The sequence below is a fragment of the Zophobas morio genome, unplaced genomic scaffold, assembly GCF_036711695.1.
Source record: "Zophobas morio isolate AGI-343-1 ecotype UQ-CSIRO unplaced genomic scaffold, CSIRO_AGI_Zmor_V1 ptg000500l, whole genome shotgun sequence".
In the NCBI taxonomy this organism is placed as follows: domain Eukaryota; kingdom Metazoa; phylum Arthropoda; class Insecta; order Coleoptera; family Tenebrionidae; genus Zophobas; species Zophobas morio.
The window spans coordinates 43,126-63,003 of NW_026972603.1; the positions used below are offsets into that span (position 1 = coordinate 43,126).

The 19,878-nt window shown below is 32.1% G+C and overlaps 1 pseudogene; it reads right to left on the reverse strand.

The window, feature by feature from the left end:
• Positions 1 to 12,401: 12,401 nt before the first annotated feature.
• LOC135121123 (cytochrome c oxidase subunit 1-like) lies at positions 12,402 to 13,805 on the reverse strand (annotated as a pseudogene).
• Positions 13,806 to 19,878: the final 6,073 nt, after the last annotated feature.

Sequence of the window (19,878 nt, forward strand, 5' to 3'; positions counted from 1 at the left end):
TTACTAAGGAACAAACTTTTCCTGTTATGTCAAATTTTAATATTTATTATTTTTGTCCTGTCGTTAATTTATTTATTTCTCTTTTCTTGTGAATGATGATGCCTTTTTTAAGAGTGTGTTTAAATTTTAATTTATCTTTATTGTTTTTTTTGAGAGTTTCTAGATTAGGAGTTTATACTATCATAATAGCTGGATGGTCTTCTAATTCTTCTTACTCATTGTTGGGAGGTTTACGTTCTGTTGCTCAAACTATTTCTTATGAGGTGAGGTTGGCTTTAATTATAATATCTTTTATTTTTTTGTCTTTGAGTTTTAATTTGCTTGATTATTATTATGTTCAGAATTATGGTTGATTTATTTTTTTGTGTTTGCCTCTAAGTTTAATATGGCTGATTTCGGGATTGGCTGAAACTAATCGTACTCCTTTTGATTTTGCAGAAGGTGAATCTGAGTTGGTTTCTGGTTTTAATGTTGAGTATAGAAGAGGGGGTTTTGCAATAATTTTTCTTGCTGAATATGCAAGAATTCTTTTTATGAGAATAATTAGAGTTATACTTTTTTTAGGAGGTGATTTAAATTCTTTTATTTTTTTTGTTAAGTTGGTGTTTGTATCATTTTTTTGGTTATGAGTTCGTGGAACTCTTCCTCGGTTTCGTTATGATAAGTTGATGTATTTAGCTTGGAAAAGTTTTCTTCCTTGTTCGTTAAATTATTTGTTTTTGTTTTTTGGATTAAAGGTGATGATTTTTGTCCTTTTATTGTAGTTAAAAAAATTTAGTATAAACTAATAGAAAATTTTTGTTTCTTTCATATATTTTCAAAATATATACTTGTTCAAGTTCATTAGTTAATTAATAATTTTGTCTCAAATTTTGAATGTTAAAGGGTTAATAATGTAATATAGAAAGTATAGGACAGTAAGGGTTTGTCCTGTAATAATGTAGGGGTCTTCTACAGGTCGGGCTCCAATTCAAGTTAATAGAATTACTATTGATACTATTGATCAAAAAAGAGTTTTGTTTAAGGGATAGAACTGTCTTCTTGTGAATTTTTTTTTGTTTGTGAAGGGTAGGATGTATAGGATGGCAATTGACATTGCTAAGGCGATTACTCCTCCTAGTTTGTTAGGAATTGAACGGAGAATTGCATAGGCAAATAAAAAATATCATTCTGGTTGAATATGAACGGGGGTAACAAGGGGGTTAGCTGGTGTGAAATTGTCTGGATCTCCTAATATATAAGGATGGAGAAGTGAAAGTGCAGTAAGAGTTAATAATATAAGAAGAAATCCTATTACGTCCTTGTATGAAAAATAGGGGTGGAAGGGAATTTTGTCAATGTTTCTATTAAGTCCTAGAGGGTTATTGGATTTGAACTATATTTCAACGTTTTTTGATGGTTCTGAGCCACCAAACACACTTAAAGCATGCAGAATCGACTCAGAATAGGAAAAGGAGACGTTTAGGTCAATTTTATGCATTCTGGCGTTCGTAGATACAAGAAAACTGTTAAAATTCTTCAGAAACGTCACTTTTGAAGTGTTTTCTTGTACTTTTAAGCCAATCAGATACCCTACGGGCTCGGAAAGTGCAACGAAACCATCAAATTTTAGCTAGAAACTGTATTTTTGTCGATTTTTATTGAATTTGAACTATATTTCAACGTTTTTTGATGGTTCTGAGCCACCAAACACACTTAAAGCATGCAGAATCGACTCAGAATAGGAAAAGGAGACGTTTAGGTCAATTTTATGCATTCTGGCGTTCGTAGATACAAGAAAACTGTTAAAATTCTTCAGAAACGTCACTTTTGAAGTGTTTTCTTGTACTTTTAAGCCAATCAGATACCCTACGGGCTCGGAAAGTGCAACGAAACCATCAAATTTTAGCTAGAAACTGTATTTTTGTCGATTTTTATTGAATTTGAACTATATTTCAACGTTTTTTGATGGTTCTGAGCCACCAAACACACTTAAAGCATGCAGAATCGACTCAGAATAGGAAAAGGAGACGTTTAGGTCAATTTTATGCATTCTGGCGTTCGTAGATACAAGAAAACTGTTAAAATTCTTCAGAAACGTCACTTTTGAAGTGTTTTCTTGCACTTTTAAGCCAATCAGATACCCTACGGGCTCGGAAAGTGCAACGAAACCATCAAATTTTAGCTAGAAACTTTATTTTTGTCGATTTTTATTGAATTTGAACTATATTTCAACGTTTTTTGATGGTTCTGAGCCACCAAACACACTTAAAGCATGCAGAATCGACTCAGAATAGGAAAAGGAGACGTTTAGGTCAATTTTATGCATTCTGGCGTTCGTAGATACAAGAAAACTGTTAAAATTCTTCAGAAACGTCACTTTTGAAGTGTTTTCTTGTACTTTTAAGCCAATCAGATACCCTACCGGCTCGGAAAGTGCAACGAAACCATCAAATTTTAGCTAGAAACTGTATTTTTGTCGATTTTTATTGAATTTGAACTATATTTCAACGTTTTTTGATGGTTCTGAGCCACCAAACACACTTAAAGCATGCAGCATCGACTCAGAATAGGAACAGGAGATGTTTAGGTCAATTTTATGCATTCTGGCGTTCGTAGATACAAGAAAACTGTTAAAATTCTTCAGAAACGTCACTTTTGAAGTGTTTTCTTGTACTTTTAAGCCAATCAGATACCCTACGGGCTCGGAAAGTGCAACGAAACCATCAAATTTTAGCTAGAAACTGTATTTTTGTCGATTTTTATTGAATTTGAACTATATTTCAACGTTTTTTGATGGTTCTGAGCCACCAAACACACTTAAAGCATGCAGAATCGACTCAGAATAGGAAAAGGAGACGTTTAGGTCAATTTTATGCATTCTGGCGTTCGTAGATACAAGAAAACTGTTAAAATTCTTCAGAAACGTCGCTTTTGAAGTGTTTTCTTGTACTTTTAAGCCAATCAGATACCCTACGGTCTCGGAAAGTGCAACGAAACCATCAAATTTTAGCTAGAAACTGTATTTTTGTCGATTTTTATTGAATTTGAACTATATTTCAACGTTTTTTGATGGTTCTGAGCCACCAAACACACTTAAAGCATGCAGAATCGACTCAGAATAGGAAAAGGAGACGTTTAGGTCAATTTTATGCATTCTGGCGTTCGTAGATACAAGAAAACTGTTAAAATTCTTCAGAAACGTCACTTTTGAAGTGTTTTCTTGTACTTTTAAGCCAATCAGATACCCTACGGGCTCGGAAAGTGCAACGAAACCATCAAATTTTAGCTAGAAACTGTATTTTTGTCGATTTTTATTGAATTTGAACTATATTTCAACGTTTTTTGATGGTTCTGAGCCACCAAACACACTTAAAGCATGCAGAATCGACTCAGAATAGGAAAAGGAGACGTTTAGGTCAATTTTATGCATTCTGGCGTTCGTAGATACAAGAAAACTGTTAAAATTCTTCAGAAACGTCACTTTTGAAGTGTTTTCTTGTACTTTTAAGCCAATCAGATACCCAACGGGCTTACGGGCTCGGAAAGTGCAACGAAACCATCAAATTTTAGCTAGAAACTGTATTTTTGTCGATTTTTATTGAATTTGAACTATATTTCAACGTTTTTTTATGGTTCTGAGCCACCAAACACACTTAAAGCATGCAGAATCGACTCAGAATAGGAAAAGGAGACGTTTAGGTCAATTTTATGCATTCTGGTGTTCGTAGATACAAGAAAACTGTTAAAATTCTTCAGAAACGTCACTTTTGAAGTGTTTTCTTGTACTTTTAAGCCAATCAGATACCCTACGGGCTCGGAAAGTGCAACGAAACCATCAAATTTTAGCTAGAAACTGTATTTTTGTCGATTTTTATTGAATTTGAACTATATTTCAACGTTTTTTGATGGTTCTGAGCCACCAAACACACTTAAAGCATGCAGAATCGACTCAGAATAGGAAAAGGAGACGTTTAGGTCAATTTTATGCATTCTGGCGTTCGTAGATACAAGAAAACTGTTAAAATTCTTCAGAAACGTCACTTTTGAAGTGTTTTCTTGCACTTTTAAGCCAATCAGATACCCTACGGGCTCGGAAAGTGCAACGAAACCATCAAATTTTAGCTAGAAACTGTATTTTTGTCGATTTTTATTGAATTTGAACTATATTTCAACGTTTTTTGATGGTTCTGAGCCACCAAACACACTTAAAGCATGCAGAATCGACTCAGAATAGGAAAAGGAGACGTTTAGGTCAATTTTATGCATTCTGGCGTTCGTAGATACAAGAAAACTGTTAAAATTCTTCAGAAACGTCACTTTTGAAGTGTTTTCTTGTACTTTTAAGCCAATCAGATACCCTACGGGCTCGGAAAGTGCAACGAAACCATCAAATTTTAGCTAGAAACTGTATTTTTGTCGATTTTTATTGAATTTGAACTATATTTCAACGTTTTTTGATGGTTCTGAGCCACCAAACACACTTAAAGCATGCAGAATCGACTCAGAATAGGAAAAGGAGACGTTTAGGTCAATTTTATGCATTCTGGCGTTCGTAGATACAAGAAAACTGTTAAAATTCTTCAGAAACGTCACTTTTGAAGTGTTTTCTTGCACTTTTAAGCCAATCAGATACCCTACGGGCTCGGAAAGTGCAACGAAACCATCAAATTTTAGCTAGAAACTGTATTTTTGTCGATTTTTATTGAATTTGAACTATATTTCAACGTTTTTTGATGGTTCTGAGCCACCAAACACACTTAAAGCATGCAGAATCGACTCAGAATAGGAAAAGGAGACGTTTAGGTCAATTTTATGCATTCTGGCGTTCGTAGATACAAGAAAACTGTTAAAATTCTTCAGAAACGTCACTTTTGAAGTGTTTTCTTGTACTTTTAAGCCAATCAGATACCCTACCGGCTCGGAAAGTGCAACGAAACCATCAAATTTTAGCTAGAAACTGTATTTTTGTCGATTTTTATTGAATTTGAACTATATTTCAACGTTTTTTGATGGTTCTGAGCCACCAAACACACTTAAAGCATGCAGCATCGACTCAGAATAGGAAAAGGAGACGTTTAGGTCAATTTTATGCATTCTGGCGTTCGTAGATACAAGAAAACTGTTAAAATTCTTCAGAAACGTCACTTTTGAAGTGTTTTCTTGTACTTTTAAGCCAATCAGATACCCTACGGGCTCGGAAAGTGCAACGAAACCATCAAATTTTAGCTAGAAACTGTATTTTTGTCGATTTTTATTGAATTTGAACTATATTTCAACGTTTTTTGATGGTTCTGAGCCACCAAACACACTTAAAGCATGCAGAATCGACTCAGAATAGGAAAAGGAGACGTTTAGGTCAATTTTATGCATTCTGGCGTTCGTAGATACAAGAAAACTGTTAAAATTCTTCAGAAACGTCACTTTTGAAGTGTTTTCTTGTACTTTTAAGCCAATCAGATACCCTACGGGCTCGGAAAGTGCAACGAAACCATCAAATTTTAGCTAGAAACTGTATTTTTGTCGATTTTTATTGAATTTGAACTATATTTCAACGTTTTTTGATGGTTCTGAGCCACCAAACACACTTAAAGCATGCAGAATCGACTCAGAATAGGAAAAGGAGACGTTTAGGTCAATTTTATGCATTCTGGCGTTCGTAGATACAAGAAAACTGTTAAAATTCTTCAGAAACGTCACTTTTGAAGTGTTTTCTTGTACTTTTAAGCCAATCAGATACCCTACGGGCTCGGAAAGTGCAACGAAACCATCAAATTTTAGCTAGAAACTGTATTTTTGTCGATTTTTATTGAATTTGAACTATATTTCAACGTTTTTTGATGGTTCTGAGCCACCAAACACACTTAAAGCATGCAGAATCGACTCAGAATAGGAAAAGGAGACGTTTAGGTCAATTTTATGCATTCTGGCGTTCGCAGATACAAGAAAACTGTTAAAATTCTTCAGAAACGTCACTTTTGAAGTGTTTTCTTGTACTTTTAAGCCAATCAGATACCCTACGGGCTCGGAAAGTGCAACGAAACCATCAAATTTTAGCTAGAAACTGTATTTTTGTCGATTTTTATTGAATTTGAACTATATTTCAACGTTTTTTGATGGTTCTGAGCCACCAAACACACTTAAAGCATGCAGAATCGACTCAGAATAGGAAAAGGAGACGTTTAGGTCAATTTTATGCATTCTGGCGTTCGTAGATACAAGAAAACTGTTAAAATTCTTCAGAAACGTCACTTTTGAAGTGTTTTCTTGTACTTTTAAGCCAATCAGATACCCAACGGGCTTACGGGCTCGGAAAGTGCAACGAAACCATAAAATTTTAGCTAGAAACTGTATTTTTGTCGATTTTTATTGAATTTGAACTATATTTCAACGTTTTTTTATGGTTCTGAGCCACCAAACACACTTAAAGCATGCAGAATCGACTCAGAATAGGAAAAGGAGACGTTTAGGTCAATTTTATGCATTCTGGTGTTCGTAGATACAAGAAAACTGTTAAAATTCTTCAGAAACGTCACTTTTGAAGTGTTTTCTTGTACTTTTAAGCCAATCAGATACCCTACGGGCTCGGAAAGTGCAACGAAACCATCAAATTTTAGCTAGAAACTGTATTTTTGTCGATTTTTATTGAATTTGAACTATATTTCAACGTTTTTTGATGGTTCTGAGCCACCAAACACACTTAAAGCATGCAGAATCGACTCAGAATAGGAAAAGGAGACGTTTAGGTCAATTTTATGCATTCTGGCGTTCGTAGATACAAGAAAACTGTTAAAATTCTTCAGAAACGTCACTTTTGAAGTGTTTTCTTGTACTTTTAAGCCAATCAGATACCCTACGGGCTCGGAAAGTGCAACGAAACCATCAAATTTTAGCTAGAAACTGTATTTTTGTCGATTTTTATTGAATTTGAACTATATTTCAACGTTTTTTGATGGTTCTGAGCCACCAAACACACTTAAAGCATGCAGAATCGACTCAGAATAGGAAAAGGAGACGTTTAGGTCAATTTTATGCATTCTGGCGTTCGTAGATACAAGAAAACTGTTAAAATTCTTCAGAAACGTCACTTTTGAAGTGTTTTCTTGTACTTTTAAGCCAATCAGATACCCTACGGGCTCGGAAAGTGCAACGAAACCATCAAATTTTAGCTAGAAACTGTATTTTTGTCGATTTTTATTGAATTTGAACTATATTTCAACGTTTTTTGATGGTTCTGAGCCACCAAACACACTTAAAGCATGCAGAATCGACTCAGAATAGGAAAAGGAGACGTTTAGGTCAATTTTATGCATTCTGGCGTTCGTAGATACAAGAAAACTGTTAAAATTCTTCAGAAACGTCACTTTTGAAGTGTTTTCTTGTACTTTTAAGCCAATCAGATACCCTACGGGCTCGGAAAGTGCAACGAAACCATCAAATTTTAGCTAGAAACTGTATTTTTGTCGATTTTTATTGAATTTGAACTATATTTCAACGTTTTTTGATGGTTCTGAGCCACCAAACACACTTAAAGCATGCAGAATCGACTCAGAATAGGAAAAGGAGACGTTTAGGTCAATTTTATGCATTCTGGCGTTCGTAGATACAAGAAAACTGTTAAAATTCTTCAGAAACGTCACTTTTGAAGTGTTTTCTTGTACTTTTAAGCCAATCAGATACCCTACGGGCTCGGAAAGTGCAACGAAACCATCAAATTTTAGCTAGAAACTGTATTTTTGTCGATTTTTATTGAATTTGAACTATATTTCAACGTTTTTTGATGGTTCTGAGCCACCAAACACACTTAAAGCATGCAGAATCGACTCAGAATAGGAAAAGGAGACGTTTAGGTCAATTTTATGCATTCTGGCGTTCGTAGATACAAGAAAACTGTTAAAATTCTTCAGAAACGTCACTTTTGAAGTGTTTTCTTGTACTTTTAAGCCAATCAGATACCCAACGGGCTTACGGGCTCGGAAAGTGCAACGAAACCATCAAATTTTAGCTAGAAACTGTATTTTTGTCGATTTTTATTGAATTTGAACTATATTTCAACGTTTTTTTATGGTTCTGAGCCACCAAACACACTTAAAGCATGCAGAATCGACTCAGAATAGGAAAAGGAGACGTTTAGGTCAATTTTATGCATTCTGGTGTTCGTAGATACAAGAAAACTGTTAAAATTCTTCAGAAACGTCACTTTTGAAGTGTTTTCTTGTACTTTTAAGCCAATCAGATACCCTACGGGCTCGGAAAGTGCAACGAAACCATCAAATTTTAGCTAAGGTAGAAACTGTATTTTTGTCGATTTTTATTGAATTTGAACTATATTTCAACGTTTTTTGATGGTTCTGAGCCACCAAACACACTTAAAGCATGCAGAATCGACTCAGAATAGGAAAAGGAGACGTTTAGGTCAATTTTATGCATTCTGGCGTTCGTAGATACAAGAAAACTGTTAAAATTCTTCAGAAACGTCACTTTTGAAGTGTTTTCTTGCACTTTTAAGCCAATCAGATACCCTACGGGCTCGGAAAGTGCAACGAAACCATCAAATTTTAGCTAGAAACTGTATTTTTGTCGATTTTTATTGAATTTGAACTATATTTCAACGTTTTTTGATGGTTCTGAGCCACCAAACACACTTAAAGCATGCAGAATCGACTCAGAATAGGAAAAGGAGACGTTTAGGTCAATTTTATGCATTCTGGCGTTCGTAGATACAAGAAAACTGTTAAAATTCTTCAGAAACGTCACTTTTGAAGTGTTTTCTTGTACTTTTAAGCCAATCAGATACCCTACGGGCTCGGAAAGTGCAACGAAACCATCAAATTTTAGCTAGAAACTGTATTTTTGTCGATTTTTATTGAATTTGAACTATATTTCAACGTTTTTTGATGGTTCTGAGCCACCAAACACACTTAAAGCATGCAGAATCGACTCAGAATAGGAAAAGGAGACGTTTAGGTCAATTTTATGCATTCTGGCGTTCGTAGATACAAGAAAACTGTTAAAATTCTTCAGAAACGTCACTTTTGAAGTGTTTTCTTGCACTTTTAAGCCAATCAGATACCCTACGGGCTCGGAAAGTGCAACGAAACCATCAAATTTTAGCTAGAAACTGTATTTTTGTCGATTTTTATTGAATTTGAACTATATTTCAACGTTTTTTGATGGTTCTGAGCCACCAAACACACTTAAAGCATGCAGAATCGACTCAGAATAGGAAAAGGAGACGTTTAGGTCAATTTTATGCATTCTGGCGTTCGTAGATACAAGAAAACTGTTAAAATTCTTCAGAAACGTCACTTTTGAAGTGTTTTCTTGTACTTTTAAGCCAATCAGATACCCTACCGGCTCGGAAAGTGCAACGAAACCATCAAATTTTAGCTAGAAACTGTATTTTTGTCGATTTTTATTGAATTTGAACTATATTTCAACGTTTTTTGATGGTTCTGAGCCACCAAACACACTTAAAGCATGCAGCATCGACTCAGAATAGGAAAAGGAGACGTTTAGGTCAATTTTATGCATTCTGGCGTTCGTAGATACAAGAAAACTGTTAAAATTCTTCAGAAACGTCACTTTTGAAGTGTTTTCTTGTACTTTTAAGCCAATCAGATACCCTACGGGCTCGGAAAGTGCAACGAAACCATCAAATTTTAGCTAGAAACTGTATTTTTGTCGATTTTTATTGAATTTGAACTATATTTCAACGTTTTTTGATGGTTCTGAGCCACCAAACACACTTAAAGCATGCAGAATCGACTCAGAATAGGAAAAGGAGACGTTTAGGTCAATTTTATGCATTCTGGCGTTCGTAGATACAAGAAAACTGTTAAAATTCTTCAGAAACGTCACTTTTGAAGTGTTTTCTTGTACTTTTAAGCCAATCAGATACCCTACGGTCTCGGAAAGTGCAACGAAACCATCAAATTTTAGCTAGAAACTGTATTTTTGTCGATTTTTATTGAATTTGAACTATATTTCAACGTTTTTTGATGGTTCTGAGCCACCAAACACACTTAAAGCATGCAGAATCGACTCAGAATAGGAAAAGGAGACGTTTAGGTCAATTTTATGCATTCTGGCGTTCGTAGATACAAGAAAACTGTTAAAATTCTTCAGAAACGTCACTTTTGAAGTGTTTTCTTGTACTTTTAAGCCAATCAGATACCCTACGGGCTCGGAAAGTGCAACGAAACCATCAAATTTTAGCTAGAAACTGTATTTTTGTCGATTTTTATTGAATTTGAACTATATTTCAACGTTTTTTGATGGTTCTGAGCCACCAAACACACTTAAAGCATGCAGAATCGACTCAGAATAGGAAAAGGAGACGTTTAGGTCAATTTTATGCATTCTGGCGTTCGTAGATACAAGAAAACTGTTAAAATTCTTCAGAAACGTCACTTTTGAAGTATTTTCTTGTACTTTTAAGCCAATCAGATACCCTACGGGCTCGGAAAGTGCAACGAAACCATCAAATTTTAGCTAGAAACTGTATTTTTGTCGATTTTTACTGAATTTGAACTATATTTCAACGTTTTTTGATGGTTCTGAGCCACCAAACACACTTAAAGCATGCAGAATCGACTCAGAATAGGAAAAGGAGACGTTTAGGTCAATTTTATGCATTCTGGCGTTCGTAGATACAAGAAAACTGTTAAAATTCTTCAGAAACGTCACTTTTGAAGTGTTTTCTTGTACTTTTAAGCCAATCAGATACCCTACGGGCTCGGAAAGTGCAACGAAACCATCAAATTTTAGCTAGAAACTGTATTTTTGTCGATTTTTATTGAATTTGAACTATATTTCAACGTTTTTTGATGGTTCTGAGCCACCAAACACACTTAAAGCATGCAGAATCGACTCAGAATAGGAAAAGGAGACGTTTAGGTCAATTTTATGCATTCTGGCGTTCGTAGATACAAGAAAACTGTTAAAATTCTTCAGAAACGTCACTTTTGAAGTGTTTTCTTGTACTTTTAAGCCAATCAGATACCCTACGGGCTCGGAAAGTGCAACGAAACCATCAAATTTTAGCTAGAAACTGTATTTTTGTCGATTTTTATTGAATTTGAACTAAATTTCAACGTTTTTTGATGGTTCTGAGCCACCAAACACACTTAAAGCATGCAGAATCGACTCAGAATAGGAAAAGGAGACGTTTAGGTCAATTTTATGCATTCTGGCGTTCGTAGATACAAGAAAACTGTTAAAATTCTTCAGAAACGTCACTTTTGAAGTGTTTTCTTGTACTTTTAAGCCAATCAGATACCCTACGGGCTCGGAAAGTGCAACGAAACCATCAAATTTTAGCTAGAAACTGTATTTTTGTCGATTTTTATTGAATTTGAACTATATTTCAACGTTTTTTGATGGTTCTGAGCCACCAAACACACTTAAAGCATGCAGAATCGACTCAGAATAGGAAAAGGAGACGTTTAGGTCAATTTTATGCATTCTGGCGTTCGTAGATACAAGAAAACTGTTAAAATTCTTCAGAAACGTCACTTTTGAAGTGTTTTCTTGTACTTTTAAGCCAATCAGATACCCTACGGGCTCGGAAAGTGCAACGAAACCATCAAATTTTAGCTAGAAACTGTATTTTTGTCGATTTTTATTGAATTTGAACTATATTTCAACGTTTTTTGATGGTTCTGAGCCACCAAACACACTTAAAGCATGCAGAATCGACTCAGAATAGGAAAAGGAGACGTTTAGGTCAATTTTATGCATTCTGGCGTTCGTAGATACAAGAAAACTGTTAAAATTCTTCAGAAACGTCACTTTTGAAGTGTTTTCTTGTACTTTTAAGCCAATCAGATACCCAACGGGCTCGGAAAGTGCAACGAAACCATCAAATTTTAGCTAGAAACTGTATTTTTGTCGATTTTTATTGAATTTGAACTATATTTCAACGTTTTTTGATGGTTCTGAGCCACCAAACACACTTAAAGCATGCAGATTCGACTCAGAATAGGAAAAGGAGACGTTTAGGTCAATTTTATGCATTCTGGCGTTCGTAGATACAAGAAAACTGTTAAAATTCTTCAGAAACGTCACTTTTGAAGTGTTTTCTTGTACTTTTAAGCCAATCAGATACCCTACGGGCTCGGAAAGTGCAACGAAACCATCAAATTTTAGCTAGAAACTGTATTTTTGTCGATTTTTATTGAATTTGAACTATATTTCAACGTTTTTTGATGGTTCTGAGCCACCAAACACACTTAAAGCATGCAGAATCGACTCAGAATAGGAAAAGGAGACGTTTAGGTCAATTTTATGCATTCTGGCGTTCGTAGATACAAGAAAACTGTTAAAATTCTTCAGAAACGTCACTTTTGAAGTGTTTTCTTGTACTTTTAAGCCAATCAGATACCCTACGGGCTCGGAAAGTGCAACGAAACCATCAAATTTTAGCTAGAAACTAAATTAGCATTATATATTACTCCAATAAAAGAAATAATTGATCCGATAGAAGAAACAATATTTCACATGGTATAAGCATCAGGATAGTCCGAGTATCGACGGGGTATACCTCTTAATCCTAGGAAGTGTTGAGGAAAGAATGTAATGTTGACTCCTACAAATATAGTAATAAATTGAATTTTGCATAGCTTAGGATTTAAGGTAGTTCCTGTGAATAAAGGAAATCAGTGAACTAATCCTCCTATAATTGCAAATACTGCTCCTATAGAAAGAACATAGTGGAAATGGGCTACAACGTAATATGTATCATGAAGTATAATATCAATAGATGAGTTAGCTAGTACTACTCCAGTTAGTCCCCCCACTGTAAATAAAAATACGAATCCTAGAGCTCATAATATTGAGGGAGAGTAATTAAGTTGTGTGCCATGTAGAGTTGCTAATCAACTAAAAATTTTAATTCCTGTAGGAACAGCAATGATTATAGTAGCTGATGTGAAATAGGCTCGAGTGTCAACGTCTATTCCGACTGTAAATATGTGATGAGCTCAAACTACAAATCCTAAAAGACCAATTGCTATTATGGCATAAATTATTCCCAGAGTGCCAAAAGCTTCCTTTTTTCCTCTTTCTTGTCTAATAATGTGGGAAATTATTCCGAATCCTGGTAGAATTAGAATATAAACTTCAGGGTGTCCAAAAAATCAAAATAGATGTTGGTATAAAATGGGATCTCCTCCTCCTGCTGGATCAAAGAAAGATGTATTGATGTTTCGGTCAGTAAGAAGTATAGTAATGGCACCTGCTAGTACTGGAAGTGAAAGAAGAAGAAGAACTGCAGTAATTACAACAGCTCAGACAAATAGGGGTATTCGATCAAAAGTTATTCCTTGTGGTCGTATATTAATAACTGTGGTAATGAAATTAGCGGCTCCTAAAATGGAAGAAATACCTGCTAAATGGAGACTAAAAATTGCGAGATCGACTGATGCCCCTCCATGAGCGATATTGGATGATAATGGGGGATAAACTGTTCATCCAGTTCCTGCTCCTCTTTCTACGATTCTTCTTATTAGAAGTAAAGTTAATGATGGGGGGAGAAGCCAGAATCTTATATTGTTTATTCGTGGGAATGCTATATCAGGGGCTCCTAGTATCAGGGGAACAAGTCAATTTCCGAATCCTCCAATTATAATAGGCATTACTATAAAAAAAATTATAATGAACGCATGGGCTGTGACAATTACGTTATAAATTTGGTCGTCACCAATTAGAGATCCTGGGTTTCCTAATTCTGCTCGAATTAGGAGTCTAAGAGAGGTTCCGACTATACCGGATCATGCACCAAAAATGAAGTAAAGTGTTCCAATATCTTTGTGGTTGGTAGAAAATAATCATTTATTCGGTAATATGGCTGAGATTAAGCGATAAATTGTAAATTTATTTACGGGTTTAGACTCTGTTACCAGTTTAAGAATAGAATTTAAACCCGTAAATAAATTTACAATTTTTTTGAAAGGTTTATGTTTCTGTTGTTTAAACTTATTTAAAAATAAAACGTAATAATAACCGTATTTAGATATAATTCCTATTCTATAAAGCTTTTATTACATAAAGCTAGTAGTTTTTTTTTTTCGTTTTGGTTTAATAGTCAATAATGATTTTAAATTGCAAATTTAAAGGTAAGTAATTTTTTAAACTTGAGTGCCAAGGCTTAGAATGTTTATTCTATTGGTAACTTTGAAGGTTACAAGTTTAATTTAACTTAAATCCTTATAAGATATTAATGATAAGGGTTGATAAGATTAAACTAAGTAGAGTAATGATATTGATTGTTATCAGGTTTTTGTTGTTGAATTTAATTGTAGATGTTTTTGGTTCGTTGATGCTAATGATTATGGAAGATATTATTACTCGAATGTAAATGAATAATATAATTAGGGTAGTGACGATTATTAGGATAGTAAGAAGAATGAAGTTGTTTTCAGTTATTCAGTTGATTACAATTCATTTAGGAAGAAAACCAATAAAGGGAGGTAATCCTCCAAGAGACATAAAGTTTATTATGATTGAGAATTTGGTTATTTTTCTATTGTTTATGATGTTGATAATTTGATTTAAGTAAAAAGATTTAGTTGTAGCGAATACTGCAATGATGTTAATATTTATGATTGAGTAAATGATGAAGTAAACTGATCATGTGGCTAGCGATATTATTGATGTAGATAATATTCATGCGATATGGTTAATTGAGGAAAATGCAAGAATTTTACGTAGGCTAATTTGATTGAACCCTCTAATTGTTCTTGTTAAAAGTCTGATGATAATGATTGAAACAAGGAAAAGTTCATTTAGATTAATATTTATAATTAATATTATTGGGGCAATTTTTTGTCAAGTTAGCAGAATTAAGGAATTGGTTCAATTTAAACCTTCAATTACTTCGGGAAATCAGAAATGGAATGGGGCGGCTCCTAATTTTGTTATTAATGCAGTTGTAATTATTATTGAAAAATAAAAATTTATTAGGGGGTTAATAAATTCTTGAGTTGTCAATGTTATTATAACTGCTATTAGTAGAATTAAGGATGCTATTGCCTGTGTAATAAAGTATTTTATTGATGATTCTGAGGAAAATATGTTTTTTCTGTCTGAAAATAGTGGGATTACTGAGAGTAGGTTAATTTCTAGTCCTATCCATATTCTTAATCATGAGTATGATGAAATTGCAATGAGAGTTCCTATGATTATGGAATTAATAAATACAATTTTATAAATTTTAATTAAAAAGGGAAAGGTTTTACTTTCATTGACAGGGTATGAACCTATAAGCTTACTTAGCTTACCTTTTTATATCTTAGTATAAGACGTATAAGGGTTTTTGATGCTCTAGGAAATAGTTTGATTCTATTAGATATAATGAAGGTATTTTTATACATAATTTATTCTATCAAAATAATCCTTTTATCAGGCACTTCATTGTTAAAACTTTATGTATAAAAAAAAAAGTTCAAGGGAGAAGTTAATTGGGGTGAATTTTTGGTTTTGTTATTATAAAATTGTTAAAAAAAAAAAATGTAATTTAAACGTTTTTTTTTTTTCGGGGTCATTTTTCCTGATTTTATATTAACTAGGGCATTACTATGATAATTCAGAAATTTTTTAAAAAAGTTTTGTTCAAGGGTGCTCAAATAATTAAAACTTATTAAATAGTAGAGAAGAGTATACAATAATATATACATGACGTAAACTGATTATTATAATGAAAGTATATTTGTATGTAGGTGTATTTAATTATTATATAATACCAATTTATATACTATTCTTATTTAATAATAAAGACTCTAAAAAAAAGAGAGAGAAATTTAATAAAAATTAAATATTATCATTAGATACTTATATTATTATATAATAAATTATTTATATATATATAATTCAATTATAGAATAGTATCTTTAATAATAATAAATTTATCTAATGTTAATTGGATACTCATAAATTATTTATATAAAAAAAAAAACTACTAGCTTTATATAATAAAAGCTTTATAGAATAGGAATTATATCTAAATACGGTTATTATTACGTTTTATTTTTAAATAAGTAATTATAAATATAGAGTTAGAAATTTGTTGTTTATAATTAAATAATTAAAGGGGGCGTGAAAAAAGTCTAGGGAGATAGTTCATTTAGGGTTAGGTTTGGGCGGCGTGTAAGAAAAGTTTTATTTTGGCTTAGGGTTTTTCTTGAGGATTGATATATATATAAGTTTTAGCTTAAGTTGGTTTTAGATAGAAATTTGAGTTTAATTGGTAGTATATAATTTTAAATTTTCATTATTTTGAGATTTAGCAATTGTTCTTAACATAAACAAAATTTGTGCCAGCAGTAGCGGTTATACAAATTATGTAAGTAAAACTTTTCGAGATTAGTTAAAAGTTAATTTTTTGGATTATAATTTTGGTTTTTTAGGTGAAATTTAAAATTGAATTATTTTCTATATTAGTTTTTGAGGCTGTAAAATTTGTTTGTAGACTAGGATTAGATACCCTATTATTTCATATGTGAATTTTTGTTCTTTGATTATTAGTAGTTATGGTCTTTAAAATTAAAAAATTTGGCGGTATTTTAGTCTGTTCAGAGGAACCTGTTTTTTAATTGATGGTCCACGATAATTTTTACTTTAGTTTTTAATTTGCATATCGTCGTTTATAAAAATTTTAAGAGAATAACAATTTTTATGATTTTTGATTATAAAGTATTTCAGATCAAGGTGTAGTTTATATTAAAGTTAAAATGGGTTACAATGATATAATTTTTGGCTTTTTCATTTAAAATTTAAATTAAATTGGATTTGATAGTAAGTTCTTTATTTATGGGAATTGATTTAGCTCTAAAATATGCACATATCGCCCGTCGCTTTCATTTTAAAGTGAAATAAGTCGTAACAAAGTAGGCTTATTGGAAAATGAGCCTGGAATGAACAAATTAGAGCTTGAGAGAAGCGTTTTATTTACACTAAAAAGTTAATTGTGAAATTCAATTTAATTTGAGTTTAGGGTGTTGTTTATTTTATTGTTGTTAAATTTTTATTGGAAATATATTAATTTTTATTATTTTTATTAGAAAAAATTTTGTTAACTATAGTTTATTGTATTGTAAGAGATTTTCTTTTAATTTTTATAAGTAGATTTAGTTTATTGTACCTTGTGTATCAGGGTTAATTAATTTAGTATTAAATATTTAGTTTTCCCGAATTTAGAAGAGCTATAAGTTAATTTATTTTGTTGTGGAATAACCATTTATAATTGATTTATAGTAGTGAAATGTTATTCGTTTCTAAATTTATCTGGTTTTTTAGGAAATTAATTTAATTATTTTAATATTAGGAAAATTATTTATTGTTATTTTTTTCTTGTTATTATGTAATGCTTAAGGGGATGAGCTTTTAAGTAAATTTTTATAATTTTTTGTTTAGTAAATCTTATGTAGGATTAGAATTTTTTATCATTAGGAGGATGTTATAATTGAAGATTTATTTTATTTGTTTTATGTTTATTTTAAATTTTTACTAAAATATTGGTTTTAATTTTGTTTGCTGTGTAATAATGATTAAATTAGTATATATTTTGTGTGTGAGTAAATTTGTTTTTTTAGACGATAAAAAGGAACTCGGCAAATAATTGTTTCCACCTGTTTATTAAAAACATGTCTTTTTGTTGTTGATTTAAGGTCAGGCCTGCCCAATGATTATTTAAATGGCCGCAGTACTTTGACTGTGCAAAGGTAGCATAATCATTAGTTTTTTAATTGGAAGCTGGTATGAAAGGTTTGATGAGAAATAAGCTGTCTCTTTGTTGTAATTAGAACTTGATTTTTGAGTAAAAAAGCTTAAATTTTATATAAAGACGAGAAGACCCTATAGAGTTTTATAAATTTAATGAGTATATAATAGGTTTTTAGTTTTTTATTAAATTTATTTTGTTGGGGTGATATAAAAATTAAATTAACTTTTTATTATTTTTACATTAGTTAGTGAGTATTTGATCCTTATTTTTGGATTATAAGATTAAATTACCTTAGGGATAACAGCGTAATTTTTTTTGAAAGTTCTTATTGATAAAAAAGTTTGCGACCTCGATGTTGGATTAAGGTTAATGAGTGGTGTAGCAGCTGCTTAATTAGGTCTGTTCGACCTTTAAAACTTTACATGATCTGAGTTTAGACCGGCGTGAGCCAGGTTAGTTTCTATCTTTTATTATTTTAAAATATTTTAGTACGAAAGGACCATTTATTTAAATTATATTTTTATTTTGAATTCTATTATTATTTTGGCAGATTAGTGCGATAGATTTAGAATCTTTTTATGTAATTTAAATTACAAATAATATTGGTTTTGAAGGATTTATTATTGATTTTAATTTCTTTGGTTTTATTAATTATCTGTGTTTTGGTGGGGGTTGCTTTTCTTACTTTGCTTGAGCGAAAGGTTTTGGGTTATATTCAAATTCGTAAGGGTCCTAATAAGGTTGGTTTTATTGGGTTGTTACAGCCGTTTGCTGATGCAATTAAGTTGTTTACTAAGGAACAAACTTTTCCTGTTATGTCAAATTTTAATATTTATTATTTTTGTCCTGTCGTTAATTTATTTATTTCTCTTTTCTTGTGAATGATGATGCCTTTTTTAAGAGTGTGTTTAAATTTTAATTTATCTTTATTGTTTTTTTTGAGAGTTTCTAGATTAGGAGTTTATACTATCATAATAGCTGGATGGTCTTCTAATTCTTCTTACTCATTGTTGGGAGGTTTACGTTCTGTTGCTCAAACTATTTCTTATGAGGTGAGGTTGGCTTTAATTATAATATCTTTTATTTTTTTGTCTTTGAGTTTTAATTTGCTTGATTATTATTATGTTCAGAATTATGGTTGATTTATTTTTTTGTGTTTGCCTCTAAGTTTAATATGGCTGATTTCGGGATTGGCTGAAACTAATCGTACTCCTTTTGATTTTGCAGAAGGTGAATCTGAGTTGGTTTCTGGTTTTAATGTTGAGTATAGAAGAGGGGGTTTTGCAATAATTTTTCTTGCTGAATATGCAAGAATTCTTTTTATGAGAATAATTAGAGTTATACTTTTTTTAGGAGGTGATTTAAATTCTTTTATTTTTTTTGTTAAGTTGGTGTTTGTATCATTTTTTTGGTTATGAGTTCGTGGAACTCTTCCTCGGTTTCGTTATGATAAGTTGATGTATTTAGCTTGGAAAAGTTTTCTTCCTTGTTCGTTAAATTATTTGTTTTTGTTTTTTGGATTAAAGGTGATGATTTTTGTCCTTTTATTGTAGTTAAAAAAATTTAGTATAAACTAATAGAAAATTTTTGTTTCTTTCATATATTTTCAAAATATATACTTGTTCAAGTTCATTAGTTAATTAATAATTTTGTCTCAAATTTTGAATGTTAAAGGGTTAATAATGTAATATAGAAAGTATAGGACAGTAAGGGTTTGTCCTGTAATAATGTAGGGGTCTTCTACAGGTCGGGCTCCAATTCAAGTTAATAGAATTACTATTGATACTATTGATCAAAAAAGAGTTTTGTTTAAGGGATAGAACTGTCTTCTTGTGAATTTTTTTTTGTTTGTGAAGGGTAGGATGTATAGGATGGCAATTGACATTGCTAAGGCGATTACTCCTCCTAGTTTGTTAGGAATTGAACGGAGAATTGCATAGGCAAATAAAAAATATCATTCTGGTTGAATATGAACGGGGGTAACAAGGGGGTTAGCTGGTGTGAAATTGTCTGGATCTCCTAATATATAAGGATGGAGAAGTGAAAGTGCAGTAAGAGTTAATAATATAAGAAGAAATCCTATTACGTCCTTGTATGAAAAATAGGGGTGGAAGGGAATTTTGTCAATGTTTCTATTAAGTCCTAGAGGGTTATTGGATTTGAACTATATTTCAACG